At 35.0% G+C, this 16,360-nt stretch overlaps 1 non-coding gene across 1 annotated transcript; it reads right to left on the minus strand.

The window, feature by feature from the left end:
- Positions 1–16,077: 16,077 nt before the first annotated feature.
- TRNAT-GGU (transfer RNA threonine (anticodon GGU)) lies at positions 16,078–16,151 on the minus strand. The gene has a single exon. It is a non-coding gene; the product is annotated as a tRNA-Thr (tRNA).
- Positions 16,152–16,360: the final 209 nt, after the last annotated feature.

Genomic DNA, 16,360 nt, shown 5'->3' on the forward strand with positions numbered 1-16,360 from the left:
TTGAAGAGAACCATTTTTCTGCATTCCATTTTATATACGCCTAATTAAAGGAGAATGAAGAAACAAAGAGTTTTAAACTCCCAGCTTCCTCCTCTGGGTTTAGTAGCCTTTGAGGAAAAAAGAAATGCTGAATGCCTGTCTTACCTTTCAGTCTTCCACTTGATCTTGGCCCATAAGTACTCACTGTCTTAATAGCTCTTTTCCAACTATGATATATTTCCCCATCAAGAGCATTTCTGTTTCTACTATTTCTCTATTTCTGGAAACAGAAATCCTCTCATAGTTATTTTATTACAGCTGGATATATATCTCAGCACAAAGTAATTGCTTTTAATTGATTGTTATTACTTTATTATTTTTAAATACCTCATCTGTTTTTATCTTCTGGGATTTTTATGATTGATCACTTATATAACTAATCAAATTGTTTTTACTGAGGTTTGTATTAGAAAATGAAGAGTTGAAAGTGTGGACAAAAGGATTCGATCACTACACTATTTATCTTACATCAGACCTGACTTTATTTTCTGTTTCTTTCTGTCCTCTACCATTTTACTGTTTTCTTCTGTTTACATTTTTTCTCTTCAATTGTGCATACTTTGTAAAATTGTTATCAAATAAGCATATTTAATATGTTTCATTAACATTTTAAATAGTGTTATCACTTTTATATAATCACATTAATGTCTACATAAATATCAATTTTATAATTCTCTATATTTGAGCATTGACCAGTTCTTTCTTTCCTTAACATATATATTAACTGTTTGCCAAGTACTAAATTAAACATTCAATTTTGTTTTAATACTCTCATGATTTAATATTTTACAGAAATACATGGTATTTCAAAAAGACTATCACTAGAGGCATTTTAAAGTACTCATACATATTTCTGACAATTGTTGTAATAGTGACTGCATTCACATCACAATAATAAGTGGAGAGCTAGCATCTAGAAAATATATCATAGGAGATATACTTAGTTTTTTAAAAGAAAAATATTATTTGTTTCAACTCGAAAACAGTTGCATAACTTTATGCTTCTTAAACATATAAATATATGTAAGACAATACAAGAAGAAGATATAGCTAGAAAATAGAGGAAACACTGACTTTCAAAAGACAGCCAGCATGAAAACATAGATACATATAATAGAGAAAAGGCAAGCTGAGAATAGAAAACCCATAGCAATCAGAAGAATGTGACTGAATACTCAGATCATTTCAAAGCCTTTTGATCACAAAGAGCCTGAATTTCAGAATCTGGATAGGTTGGAGAGGAAAAATCATCCTCCAAGGTAAGGTTTGATGGTGAATTAAAACAAACAAACAAAAAATGTTGTCTCAAATTTGTGGGTTGAAATTTGTGAGAATTGTAGTATAGCTAATTAAGAGAATACAAATTTGAAAACTGTCAATTTCTATCTAGGCATTTATTTTTTAAATCTTATTTTTTAGGCATAATCTGTTTTGAATCTGACAAGAAAAAACTTCTGAGATTTCCTAAATTAAATTACAACAGGCCAGAGAATGGGAGAAAGAGATAGCTGAAGTAATTAGTTAATAGCTGTGGGCCAAAACAAAAGACCACTCTTATTCCAGAATGTTTATTGAAACTTTCAACCAACTTCCAGGCAGCTATCTAACAAAACGTAGCCAATTAGCACATGCCACCATATCCTGCTTATGTATGAACTTTCTGTACTGTTGCCCACAACCAATAAAGAAGTATAGACTTCCAGTCAAGATGGCAAAATAGGCAAATGCTGTGTTCATGTTCAGGAGTAAAGTAAGTCAGACAGAAAGACAAAGACCACAAATAACTATGTACGGCATCAGATTGGTCTAAGACTTATCAGGGGGATTACTTTGCAAGTTATATAAATGTCTAACCTCTATGCTGTATACCTGAAACTAATATAATATTGAACAGCTACTGAAATTGATGAAAAAAATTTAATTAAAAAATTTTAAGTAGTAAATATTTATTCTTTAAGAACTCTGCACCTAGCCTAGTAATGCCCCAGTTTCACTTTTTCTTGCTCTTCCTTACCTGTAGCCAATGTAAATGCTTTCAAAACAACTTACATCTTTCTTTCCCAACTCATGTATAAAAAAACACTGTCAGTCCCAAATGGCAGACATGTTTCACCTTTTCCACTGACGACTGCTGCTGGTGGTCCCAAAATTGAGTCCTTTTTCTGGCTAGCATATGGCTCAATAAACCCTCTCTTTCAGAAGAGCTTCCAGCCACAAAGGTTTTTGTTTCACAAATCACTCATTGATTATTTGGTCCGAGCTATCATTGTTGACCTCTTCCTCTGCGTCTCCTTCCTTAAAAAATTAAATAAATAAAATGTAAAGAAAACTTTTTATCAGTGTTCAGTGGCATACAGGAATAGAGCAAATAATATAATGAGTACTCATGTATCTATCAAAGGTGTCAGCAATTATCAACATTCTGCCATTCTTCTATCTATATCCTCATGTCATGCTATTTTGAAAACTTTCAAATAAATTTTTGATCTCACGTTATTTTAGTTATAAGTGTTTTGAATGCATTATATAATTTTAATGGGAAAAAAACCTTTTTTTTATTTTCATGAGGGTTTCACAGTATAGATATAGACAGATAGATAGATAAATAGATAGATATATAAACTAGTCAATTTGCATATGTTAAATGTCTGAATTTAGTTTTGTGTCAATAGCACTGCAATACAGCAGTAAAAAATTTTTGCACATATTTTGTTATATTTGTATCTAGGTATTATATGCAGTTTTCTGTTATAAAATATAAAATAAATAAAACTGCTATTTTCTTTTTAGTTGGTTTTGCTAGTATATAAAACATAGGCTTGGGACTTATGGTCAAGATGGTGGAGTAGGTAAACTCTGAGCTTGCTTCCTCCTAAAATCACATCAAAATTAAAACTAAATTATAGAACAACCATCCCTGAGAACCACCTGAATATTAGCTGAATTGAAATCCTATAGTTAAGCATACAAGAAGAAGCCATGATGTGACTGGTAGGAGGGGTAGAGATGCAGAATGGGCAGACTCCACACCCATGGTGTGGCGATTAAGACTCAGGTGGGATATCTTGGCTGTAGAGTTTGCCCCTGAAAAGTGAGGGATTGCAGCCCCACACCAGGCTTCCCAGTCTAGCACACTAGTGCAAGAAAGAGAAATCCCCATTATCTGGCTGTGAAAATCAGTGAGGACTGTGTCTAAGACAAAGGGATAATAGAGGTGGAGGTGCTCCTCCTAAAGGGCCCATGCAGTCACTTGCTCTAAGCTCCAGCAAAAGGGTAAGAGCTCAGTATACACCAGGGTGAAACAACAGGGAGAAACTAAACTGACTAACTTCAGAGAAAGTGCAGGACAGGCACAGGTTAGGCAACTCTCCAGGGATGAAAGCGCTGGCAGATAACATTGTTCTTTTGTTGAACCCTCCTCCCACCCAGCCACCACAGTGCAGGGGGGAGATCAAATCTGTGCTCTCCATTAAACTGGCTAACACCATTTGGCCCATCTTGAGGATTCCCTAAGACCCCTCCCACCTAAGCCTGGCTTAAGCCTCTTTGAGTGGCTCCTCCACATAAGCAGCCTGTGTTGGCTTACACTTCAGGCTTGCTAAAAATCTCTGAAAGCTTGACAAATCCCAAACAAGCAATAGCTGGCCTCAGTGTGTTTGTACTTCTTGCTAAGTGGCTCTAAGCCCAGTACAAGTGGCAACAGGTCTCAATTTGCACTTAACTCCCATTAGGTGGTCCCAAGCCTGGCATAAGCAACAGGCAGTCTTGGCCTGGAACACAACTTTAACTAAGCAGCCGCTCAAGCACAAGGCCTCAAATCAAATCACAGTGCCCACAAGGGGGCCCCATACCTGGCACCAGTGGCCGCTGGCCTGGTTTGCAGCAGAGCCTCTCCCAAGTGCCTCCAGGCCTAGCCCAAGCAGCAACCAAATACAGACCACTTTGTAGCTCCTTCCAAGCAGCCCCAAGCTGGGCACAAGTGGTGGCTAACCTTGGTCTGCACCAGTGCCCCTCCAAGAAAGCTCCAAAACACACCCCGTGGACAGCTTCAGACCAGAGCAGCTCCACCCAATCAGCCCTACAAATAACATACCCAAAGGACAGACTCAGCTGGCACCAGAGCCCTGATAAAGCAACTCATGTTTTGTGGGGTCCCCACACATGAGCTCATCCACTATAGTCACAGCCAGCCCTCACAACTAGTAACCACACACACTGACATCCCAACAGCATTCAAGACTCCACTACAACAAGAAGACACAGACAACACAGAAGACATACCTGGAGTACCCAGCTCAGGTGACCAGAGACACTGTGTCACTGGGCCACAGGACACCTTCTATATAAGGCCACTCTGTCAAGACTGACAGATGTAGAACTACCTAATACATAAAAGGAGTCAGCCAAAATGAGGAGACAAAGAAACGTGTTCCAAACTAAAGAACAGAACACAACTGCAGATAAAGATCTAAGCAAAATGGAGACAAGCCATCTACTAGATACTGAGCTCAAAACACTAGTTATAAGGATGCTTAATGAACCTAAGGGAAAAAGAGATGAATTCATTGAGAACGTCAACAAAGAGAAAACGTAAAGAAGAAAATAGAAAACATACAGAAAACTCAGTCAGAAGTAAATAATACAATAATTGAGATGACGAAAATATGAGAGAGAGAATCAATAACAGATTAGATGAAGCACAGGACTGAATCAACAATACACAACACAAGGTAGCAGAAAATATCAAATCAGAAAAGCAAAAATAAAAATATTTCTTTTTTTAAAATAAGGATAGTTTAAGGGACCTCTGGGATAACATCAAGCATGCCAAAATTTGCATCATAAGGGTACCAGAAGGAGAAGGGATTGAAAACCTATTTGAAGAAATAATGACACAAACCTTCCCCAACCTAATGAAAGAAACCGCCATAGATGTTCAGGTTACACAGAGAGTCCCAAACAAGATGAACCCAAAGAGGCCCAAACAAAGACATACTATAATTAAAACAACAAAGATTAAAAAAAAAGAGAGAATCTTAAAAGTAGCAAGAGAAAAGCAGTTATATACAAGGGAACTCCCATAAGAGTGTCACCTGATTTCTCAACAGAAATATTGCAGGCCAAAAGGGATTGACATGAAATATTCAAAGTGATGAAAAGCAAGGATCTACAACCAAGAGTACTCTACCCAGCAAAGCTATCATTTTGAATCAGAGAAAGAGCTTCCTGGACCAGGAAAAGCTAACAGAATTCATCACTACTAAACCAGTATTACAATAAATGCTAAAGGGATTGCTTTAAGAAGAAAATAAAACATCAAAAAATCCAGCATCTACTCATGATAAAAACTCTCAGCAAAGTGGGAATAGAGGCTACACACCTCAACATAATAAAAGCCATATATGACAAACCCACAGCTAACATCACATTCAACAGTAAAAAGCTGAAAGCTTTTCTTTAAGATCAGGAAGAAGACAAGAATGTCCATTTTCATCACTCTTATTCAACAAAATATTGGAAATCCTAGCCACAGAAATCAGACAAATACATATACATATATACATAAAATCAAAGGTATCCAAGTTGGAACGGAAGAGCTGAAACTGTCATTATTTGCAGATGACATGATACTATACATAGAGAACACTAAAGATTGCACCAAAAACCTATTAGAGCTCATAAATAAATTCGGTGAAGTAGCAGGATACAAAATTAATATTCAGAGATTATTTGCATTTTATACACTAATAATAGACTATCAGAAAGGGAAATTAAGAAAACAATTCCATTAACAATTTCATCAAAAACAATAAAATACCTCTGTATAAATTTACCCAAGGAGGTAAAAGACCTGTATTCAGAAAACTTTAAGACACTGAAGAAAGAAATTGAAGATACAAATAAATGGAAGGCTATACCATGATCATGGAAAGGAAGAATTAGCATTGTTAAGATGTCCACACTACCCAAAGCAATCTGCAGATTCAGTATAATCCCTGTAAAAATACCAACGGTATTTTTCACAGAACTAGAACAAATGATCCTAAAATTTAAATGGAACCACAACAGGCCATGAATAGCCAAAGCAATCTTGAGAGAGAAAAACGAAGTTGGAGATACCATGCGACCTGATATGAAATTGTAAAAAAAAATAATAGAGAAATGCAAATCAAAACCACAATGAGATATCACCTCACCCCAGTCAGAATGGCTATCATCAACAAGACAAATAGTAACAAGTGTTGGAGAGGCTGTGGAGAACAAGGAACCCTCATACATTGTTGGTGGGAATGCAGACTGGTGCAGCCGTTATGGAAGGCAGTGTGGAGGTTCCTCAAAAAATTACAAATTGAATTGCCATATGACCCAGCAATCCCTCTCCTGGGTATCTACCCAAAAAATCTGAAAACATTTAGAGATAAAGACACGTGTGCTCCAATGTTCATTGCAGCTTTGTTTACGGTGGCCAAGACATGGAAACAACCAAAATGTCCTTCGATAGATGAATGGATAAAGAAGTTGTGGTATATATACACAATGGAATACTATTCGGCGGCAAGAAAAGATGATATAGGAACATTTGTGACAGCATGGATGGATCTTGAGTGTAATGATGAGTGAAATAAGTCAGACAGAAAAAGCAGAGAACCATGTGATTTCACTGATATGTGGTATATAAACCAAAAACAACAAAAGAACAAGACAAACAAATGAGAAACAGAAACTCATAGACACAGACAATAGTTTAGTGGTTACCAGAGGGTAAGGGGGATGGGGGTGGGAGATGAGGGTAAGGGGGATCAAATATATAGTGATGGAAGGAGAACTGACTCTGGGTGATGAACACACAATGGGATTTATAGATGATGTAATGCAGAATTGTACACCTGAAATCTATGTAATTTTATTAACAATTGTCACCCCAATAAATTTAATAAAAAATAAATAAATAAAAAATAAAAAGGCTATAGTGATCAAAACAGCATGGTACTGGCATAACAAACAGACATTAGATCAATGGAACAGAATAGAGTGCTCAGATATAAACCCATGCCTATATGGTAAATTAATCTGTGACAAAGGAGGCAAAAATATACAATGGGGTAAAGACAGTCTCTTCAATAAATGACATGGGGAAAACTGGACAGACACATGCAAAACAAAAAAAAAACCCAACAACAACAAAAAACACTAGACCACTTTCTTACACCACATACAAAAATAAACTCAATATGGGTCAAAGACTTAAACGTAAGACCCAAAACTATAAGACTCCTGGAAGAAAACACAGGCAGTAAACTCTTTGACATCGTTTTTAGCAATATTTTGGGGGATACATCTCTCCAGGCAAGGGAATCAAAAGAAGAAATAAACTAGTAGGACTATATCAAACGAAAAAGGTTTTGCACAGTGACGGAAATTATATTTATTGTGAGATGTGGATTAATAAAAAGAAAAAAAAGTAGAAAAGATAAAAGCACTGCACAAAACATACTTGGATTTTTTTTGGGGGGGAGGTTGTTTTTTTTGCAAACCATGAGGAAAGAATTTCTGATGGAGAGAAGTAAAAAGAGAAGCACTGAAAGAAGTCTGGGTACACAGCACAGAGAAGCATTTTGCATGAACAATAAGTCATATCAAAGGGAGTATGTTGAGGTAACGTATTAGAGTCATCCTTCTTTTACACATCAAACCCAATTAAATTTAATCTTCATAAAAACATAAGAGAGAGCAAGACCAGAAAATACGGACAACTCTTACTTAGATTATGTGTTTAAATCACTTTTTTTATTTTTTATTTTTGCTTTAGTAGTCTCGTTTTACTTTGAATATATTAACAACTGAATTTCTTTGATCACTATAACAGGGCTTGTGCTACACGACCACAAAAACCTTTACGTGCCCTGAAACTTTAAAAATGCAAAGCTTTCTTTATTTTATTTATTTTTTCTCTTTATTTGGTTCCATGACCCTAAATAAAAGTAGTTAACTTGCATATGTAAAGGCATTTAAATTATACAAGCACCCACAGAAAGGAGAAACTCATATAATTTGAACCTCACAAAATGTCTTTAATTTTATTCTTTTGAGTCGAAACCTTTTGAGTATGCAAACACCAAAGAACTCCAAAGATTCAGTTTCTTAATTAGACCTACTAGACAGCTAATCCATAGATAAATGTTTTCTGGTGTTTCTTAGTTATACTAAGTATAACCTGACATATTATGAAAGTTAATATGCAAGTACACATTTTTGAAAAAAATGAAAGTTGATAACTGAGAAAATTATCTCACTATTTTGTTATATTATTTAAGGGGCCTGTGAGATTTAAATCCAGGGGTGAGTAAAATTGTAACAACTACAATTTCTTGAACTTTTTGCATGCCTCATGTACTATGCTACACACAAGTCATCGGTTCTTATTTAATTCCTATAACAATACTCTGATTATCATCACCATTTTATATGTGAAGTAACTGAGATTTCAGGATGTTAAATAATGTTTCCAAAGCTACACAGCTTGAGAGATAAAGACAAGCTCAGTCTCATCTTAATGCTGCCCTCAGTCTTTCCAGGCTGGCCCTCATCCCATTCCTCCTACCCCTAAACTGTGTCCATTGTCACAGCAGCCAGATCAACACAAACGAACAAACAGATCATTACAAACAGGGGAATAAAAGCTAAGAAAAATGACTTCTCGTATGAAACAAGGGGTATGGAAAACAGCAGGAATTGAACCCATAGCCTTTATCCGGATCTACACTATGTTCTAACAAAAATGCTAATCAGCGCCAGACCAATATCACTAAAGTATCTAGATTTGTCTTAAAGTTGCTCTATTCTGTTCTCATAGTGAATTAAAAGACACAGCAGGGATTAAATATATGGTGATGGAAAGAGAACTGACTCTGTGTGATGAACACACAATGTGATATACAGATAATGTATTACAGAATTGCACATCTGAAACCTACATAATTTTACTAACAATTGCCACCCCAATAAACTTTAATTAAAAATAATAAGAATTTAAAATAAATAAAGACACAAATCTGAAATGGAGTAAGTTGTGTAGGAAAGGGCTTAGAGATACAGTGGTCTCAATGGATCTGAAAAGTGGTACAATATTTTTTCATAAATTCTGTGTTCATATTTCATTATTTCTATGAGTCTAATGAGGTAGCATTGTTTTTGTTTTAATGATAAAGAAACCAAAACTCAAGTATGGAACAAAACTTGCTAATAGGATAAACAGAAAACATTGTAGAAGTTAGATGTACTAACCATAGAACATTTAGAAAATGCAGAAGTCTAAAGAAATAATATTTAAAACACCCAGTTGTAACCCCAGAAGTATTAGGTTGGTGCAAAAGTAATTGCAGTTTTGCAATTATTTTTAATCTTTAAACTGCAATTACTTTTGCACCAACCTAACAAATACTACTTTTAATTATGTGCCTGTTTTCCTACAAACTTCTTTGAAATTCAGTTGAGTTGAATTTTATGTATCTGCAAGATAATGCCATTCTAACCTTTATAATAGAAATCACAGTTCATGCCATTCAAAGAATGTTTTTCACATAATAGATTTTCTTTTAATTTTCTAAAGCAATGATGTAAATGTCAGGGATGGCCAAAAGCAAACATGAAGTAATTTACTTTTTCATATGTAAAAGTGAAGAATTATGTATATAAGTTTTCTTATTTTTTTCAACATTCCTTTTTCTATCTTGGCTACTACTTCCAAGAAAAGTGGACACTGTTACCTCTAGAGAATTTAGGAACTTTGTTTTTTAAAGTAGAAATACAGAAATTTTGTGAGGCTGAGAGTTGGCTACTTAACTGAACAAAGAGCAAAAAATATTTTATCTCTTCTGTTTTCTCTGTTGTTTAAAATCAGCTAGCACCAACACTGACTAACAGATATAGCTACATTATTGTGATGAAGTCGTAACCTTTCTGAAGTAAAAGAGACAAGTTGTACTTTGATGTTTGACTTTTTTCTCTAATAAAAGAAAAAAAAACACACAATTATCTCTTTCATTTTTACAAATGTGGAGATGAATTTCCTAGAATGATATTTGGTCCAATTTTAAAATGCGTATAATGCATTTTCAAAATTATATCCATTGGTTCTTTCTTGCATGCTTTTAAGGCGGATAACTTGTTCTAATTTTGTTGGCATATATTCAAACTCATATGCAGAATTTCTTTTGTAAAGTCACACAGAGGATATAGGCTAGAACAATGTGCTCAACTGAACAATTTTATCTCTACTTCACAGATGACAGAACTGAGACGGAAAAGTAACATGACATGTTTAATGCCACAGAATGAGTCACTCGCAAAATCGGGATTAGAACTTACTGTCCATGATTTCCAAGGCTAAATGTTGGCAGAACTTCTCCCATATTTGACTGGAGGTATTTGCAAACTCCAAACAAATTTATTTATAATACTGGTGTGGAAAATAGACAAACCTTAGAAATAAACATGATACATAGCTTTTATCACAGTATAAACAGATTTGTGTACAACATGTGATCCATGGTGTATCTAACTTGGGTAAAAGTGAAGGGTGCTATAAGTAAAACATATAAAACATATATCTCTATGTTCACTTTTACATTTAATTAAAGCATATCCTATTTAGTTTAAGCCACATTTCTAATGCTCAATGTTTCAGATTTAAGAATGATAATTTCATACGGCTTCACCTTATATACAAATATAATCATGCAAATAGCTTATTTTCTCCTGAAAATAAAGTCTTAAAATCAGAGCTTTCATATTACTTTCCAAACTCAGCCTCCCAAATATTAACAGCGATGTATCTCATTTATATAATATTTTATGTTCTGCGCTTCTGACAGTACAGGGAGAATTCAAATTCCTGTAAACTACTGTTGCCCTGAGACAGTAGCTCTCAGTATGATTCCAGGACCCCTGAGAATTTTGCAGAACTTTTTGTGGGGTCGGTGTAGTTAAAACCATGCTCATATGCCCTACTAAGCTACATATACCCTTCTTACTCTCATTCTCTCATGAGTGTCTCTAGAGGCTGCATCCCATTTATGACATTATTGTATTGATGGCTGATAAGTGCTTGTGAATTCTCATGGCTTAAGTACTGCTGTTTTAATTTCTAATATGATAAATATTGATAGCTATTGCTACACAAGTAAAACCTCTTTGAAGTACTTGATAATTTTAAGACTGTAAAGGAGACTTTAGACCCAATATTGCTGTAAAGGAAATCAAAACAGCAACAGAAAGAGATGCACAAACAAATGATTGCAGGGGATTGTAATGCACGCTCATATGGCGTTATACAGAGAAATCAATGCGCATACTATATATGATGGGGACTAACTCTTCTTAAAACTTGGGACCCGGATAAAAAGAAGTACTAATACTTGACCTTCACCATTTTGACTATTGAGAGTATCTTGGCACTAGCCTTGAGGGAATCCATTGTGTTTATGGGATCATTTATGTGATGAGAGATGACATAGCAAGGTTCTGAGACTTGCTTCAGTATAGGTAGAGCTCTCATGTGTCAACTTCCTTTTTGTGATGGCTTCCCGGTTATTGCAACAACCGCAGTGTGGAGACAGAATTTATAAAATCTTTTCATTCCTGAAGATGGCTTCCTAATTTCAAAAGAGGGAACAACTCCCTGGTGGCTACTTTTGAGGTATAGCTTTGAGAATTCTTCTGGAAAGTTCCTTTAGGTTTATATAGCTTTTCAAATAATTCTGTAAATCATTTAAATAACCTAAAATAAATCCATCTCTCTATAAGTTAACCACAATGCATACTTTTGTCTTCATCTGAATTCTCCAATAAGCCATGTCTTTGCAGTCAGGGGGGGGGGGGAAGAAAGAAAAGATATTCTCATTGAAGAAAGGACTAAAATTCGTTAAGAAAGTGTTGTGTTCAGGAAATGGTAAAAAAAAAAAAAAAAAAAAAAATTAGTGTAACTAACACTTAGAAAGCATGGCTATAACTGACAGGAAATGGTCTACAAAGAAGAGTAAACTAAAGCGTATACAGGCCTTAAATGTAAAGTTGAATACACATTATTCTTTGGGGCATGTGTTTGTATGTCTACCTCAAAGTTTTATAAAATACAGAGTTCCATGCTCACTCCAGACATGTTTAACCATAGTAATCTGTATTTTATCAAAGCTCCCCAGACATTTATTGGCTAGGTTTTTGTCCTAGACTTAAACAATTGGAAAATAGGCAGAGAACTGAAGTGATCAGCTATACGGATCAACCATCTGGCTTTGCTACTGCGAATTGAGTCTGAGACAGAGTAACAGGAAACAGACAATATTCAAGAACCTGTCAATAACACAGTCAAGAGATTATAAAACAATTCACCGTGGGGAATGATAAAAGATTGTCAACTCGAAAGGCATTTTATGTGATCCTCTTTCTTTGTCCTGCATGTCACCCTAACTAGAATATATTTTCCTTGCTTACGCCAACTTCAAGAGTGCTCTCTTATGCCAGTTTTGATCTCATATCTTCAGAAAAAAACAAAAAGAAAACTAAACAAACAAACAAACAAACAAAACTCTCTATTCTCCTTTATAGGAAGTTTGCTAAATAGACACCTCAACCATTTACCTTACCAGGCTCCAACATTCCTGGGTTACAACATACACACTTACATATAACTTCTAGAGGCCTCAGTGCCAAACAACTAAGGACACCCCATTTGTTCTTGGCCCTGTAGAGTCATTCAAAATACACAATCCACAAGAAGCCTTCCAAATCCAGCTAACCCTACCCTACCTGCCATACACAGCCACTTCCCAGTGTTCCAGCTAGTTATCATTTTTCCCAGGTGTAACCCTCAGGTGTTTTGCCTGGCAGTCTGCTCTCATTCAAAGCTGTACGTGATAAAAAGAGTTCTTTCATTTATTCCAGAGGCATTGTGTTGTGATCCACCATCATCAGAACCTCACAAATGTTAAAGCAATAAAACAACCTCTCAGATAAATCTTTTCATTTATTTTTGTCTGCACACACACTATTAGGAATGGGAGAATGTCCAAAAAGGCTCAATAACTATTGTTTATGTTAAATTGGCACCGTATCATTTTTCAGTAATTCTAATTCATAAGTGGCTAAATACATAATCTACCAATTTTAGAATCAATAAATATGGATCTCCCGGGTAAAAGCAAACTTTTCTTGATAAAGGAAGAGTCAGTGAGATGCTGACTCCAACTACACTGAACTTTTAAGATAATCCTCAATTCTCTTTGTATTTGAATATGTTTATTCTGATTTTTCCAATGTACCACCTTTATATCTTCTAACATGCGATATAATTAACATATGTGGTATACACGTTGTTTTTTTGGTCTGTCTCCTATGTCTCTTCATTGGAATATAAGCTTCACCAGGTCTGCAACCCTTGTATGTTGTGATCACTGATAGAGCAAAGTATAAAGATGAGTGCTTTTCACACAATAAGTGCAGAACACACACACACACATACACACACAATGAATGGATAATTCAAAAAAACTTGCAAAATGGGGGATTACTTTCTTCTCTATAGGGTTTAGTATCGTTATACATATTAGAGAATACACACATACTGTGTTTGGCACGATAGGCTACTGAACTGTGTTAGGAATTATTCCTACAAATAAAAGTGCTTAAAAACAAAAAGAAAAACAGCACTGCTGACCTAATAGTTACATTTCATGCTGAATGACCTATAAAATCTCTTGGGATTGGATAAAGCTCTTGGCTTGGCAAAAGATAAAGATATCTCCTCTTAATGTGATGTTTACAGAATTAGAAAAAAAAAATGGAGACTGAAAGCTAAAACCAGAAATCCCAAATAACATCAGAAATTTCAAATCATCAGGGAAAGAAATAGCATGTTTTCAACTGAAAGAAATTATCACTCCTACTTATAAGTTCCCCAAGATCATATACGTTGAGTAACATAAATAAGAATATCAAATAGTATGTACACATACAATTACATGTCTATGATTACTCTAACCATGTGATTATCTTAGAACTATTTCTACATGGACAAATGTGTCATCTGCAAAGACAGCTTTATTTCTTCCCTCCTCATATTGACACCTTTTATTTCTTTTTATTATCTAATTGCACCAGCAAAGACTGCTAGTATGATTGTGAGTAGGAGTCGTGATAGAGGACATCCTTACCTCTTTTCATTCTTTGGGGGCAATCATCCAGTTTCTCACAATCAAGCATGATAAGACCTGTAGATTATTTGCAGATGTTGTTTTATCAAGTTGAGGACATTTCTACCATTCTTGGTTTTCTGAGAGTCTTTTTATCATTAATGAGGGTTGGATTTTAGCAAACGCTTGCTTTCCATCATGTCATTTTTCCTTTTTGTTCTGCTGATATGGTGGATTACACTAATAGATTGTCTACACTGAATAAGCCTTGCAGAGTGGGAATAAGTCCCATTTCATCACAATGCATAACTTTGTTTTACATTTTTGAATTTTCTCTGTTGTTATATTTGTTTATGTTTATGCAGAATTTATTCTGTAGTAATAAATAACTGATAAAATATACTTTTGTTGCTATTATAAATAGTATATTATATTAAATAATTATATTTAGTTAATGCTGTCCGACAAATGAAACTAGCTTTTATATATTGATTCTATAGGCAGCCAAATTGCTAATTTACCTAAAAATGATTGTGCTTTTCTATGTATCTGAGCTTTTCACCTGTGAAAAATGATTGTGTTATCATTTTTCTTTTCTAATCCCCTTAATTCTTATTTTTTGTCTTATTTTACTGCGCCGTATAAAATATACTCAACGGCAATGATACTGATCAGAATTAATAATATAATGGCATATTTATCTTGTTCTTAGTAATAAGGAACAGATTCCAATAACTAAAGTTTTTGAAGTCTCCTGACTTCTGAAATTACACAAATATCATGACTACAGGGTAGATGGAAAAATTAAGGTCAAAATTATAATAAATCCACCATAGATGGTTACAGAAAGGAAAAAGAAAATTGTAACAAAAGACACACAAGATTAGTATTGAGGAAAGTTTAAAACTTTATTACAGTCACTGCAGAAACCCTGCCTGATTTCTGTTTTTTGATGATCTGAATGCTGGCTCATATTTGTCTAAATTTAATCTCTGAGAATTCTGAGGTAAATGGATTTAGGATGATAAATCCAGAGAAAATTTTTATTTGCATTTCCTGAGCACCAAAGAGCAATGCAAATTTTGAATCACATTAAGTTTTTGGCCTGGATTGTTTTCTTTCAAAGAGTATGAACCAGCAAAATTGACAAGAACAGTCTATTGATTACAAATTCTCAGAGGATTCTATAACTGTTCTCAATGAGCAGGTGAAGAAACAGATTTCCTCACTGAGACCATTGCAGGATGGCACGTTTTTGTCACACATAACCTCTCAATGACAACACAGTACCCTTGGGTGTCCACCCCACAGGAAAGTTTTTCTTTACAACCCAAACCTACTTAGGTACAAAGCCTGATATTCCAATTCCCCATGGTTATTGCACTCACAAAGGGTGACTTAATATTTGTCTTGAACAAGTTTCCATTTCTATACTTTATACTTTGATGAAGCTATAAAAAGAATGCGTTCTCTGACTCATGACAGATGTTCTCCTTACATCTACGTTAAAAATATTTACTGAATTCTGCCTATATGTAGAATATAACAAGTAAATTAGAATGAAACACGGATACCGACTGTCCTGTAGCTCATAATCTATTTAGTGCTACCCAATACTCATGTCTGAAGAAATACTTCCAAGCCATACACCAAAAGACATATACTAAAAATAAATGTATCTAATACAGCAGGAAAAAGTGAATACAAATACAGCAGGAAAAAGTAAAGGCAGAATGAAAGTGGAACTATCTAATGAAACAGGAGATCAAACTGGTTTTGAAAAAGGCATAAATATAAGCTTTTCTTTTTTCTTTTTTTTTTTTTTTTTTAAGGAGGGTGCAGCTCCCAGTGGCCCATGCAGGGATCGAACCAGCAACCTTGGTGCTACCAGCACCACGCTCTAACCAGCTGAGCTAACTGGCCACCCTTTATAAACTGCTTTTTAAAAATATATGCTATTTTTCAGAATCCTCAACTATTATGCGGTTGTTAAAATGCTGTTTTCCTGATACCTCGAGCTAGTGTACAGATGCCTGGCTGCTCACAGACGAAAGGTGCCTCAGTCCACTGCTTTCCTAATATACTTTGCTGTTATTTGTTTTCCCATTTTATCTCATTTGTTGGGCTCTGAA

The sequence above is a fragment of the Rhinolophus sinicus genome, chromosome 8, assembly GCF_057876585.1.
Source record: "Rhinolophus sinicus isolate RSI-liver-muscle chromosome 8, RSI-T2T, whole genome shotgun sequence".
In the NCBI taxonomy this organism is placed as follows: domain Eukaryota; kingdom Metazoa; phylum Chordata; class Mammalia; order Chiroptera; family Rhinolophidae; genus Rhinolophus; species Rhinolophus sinicus.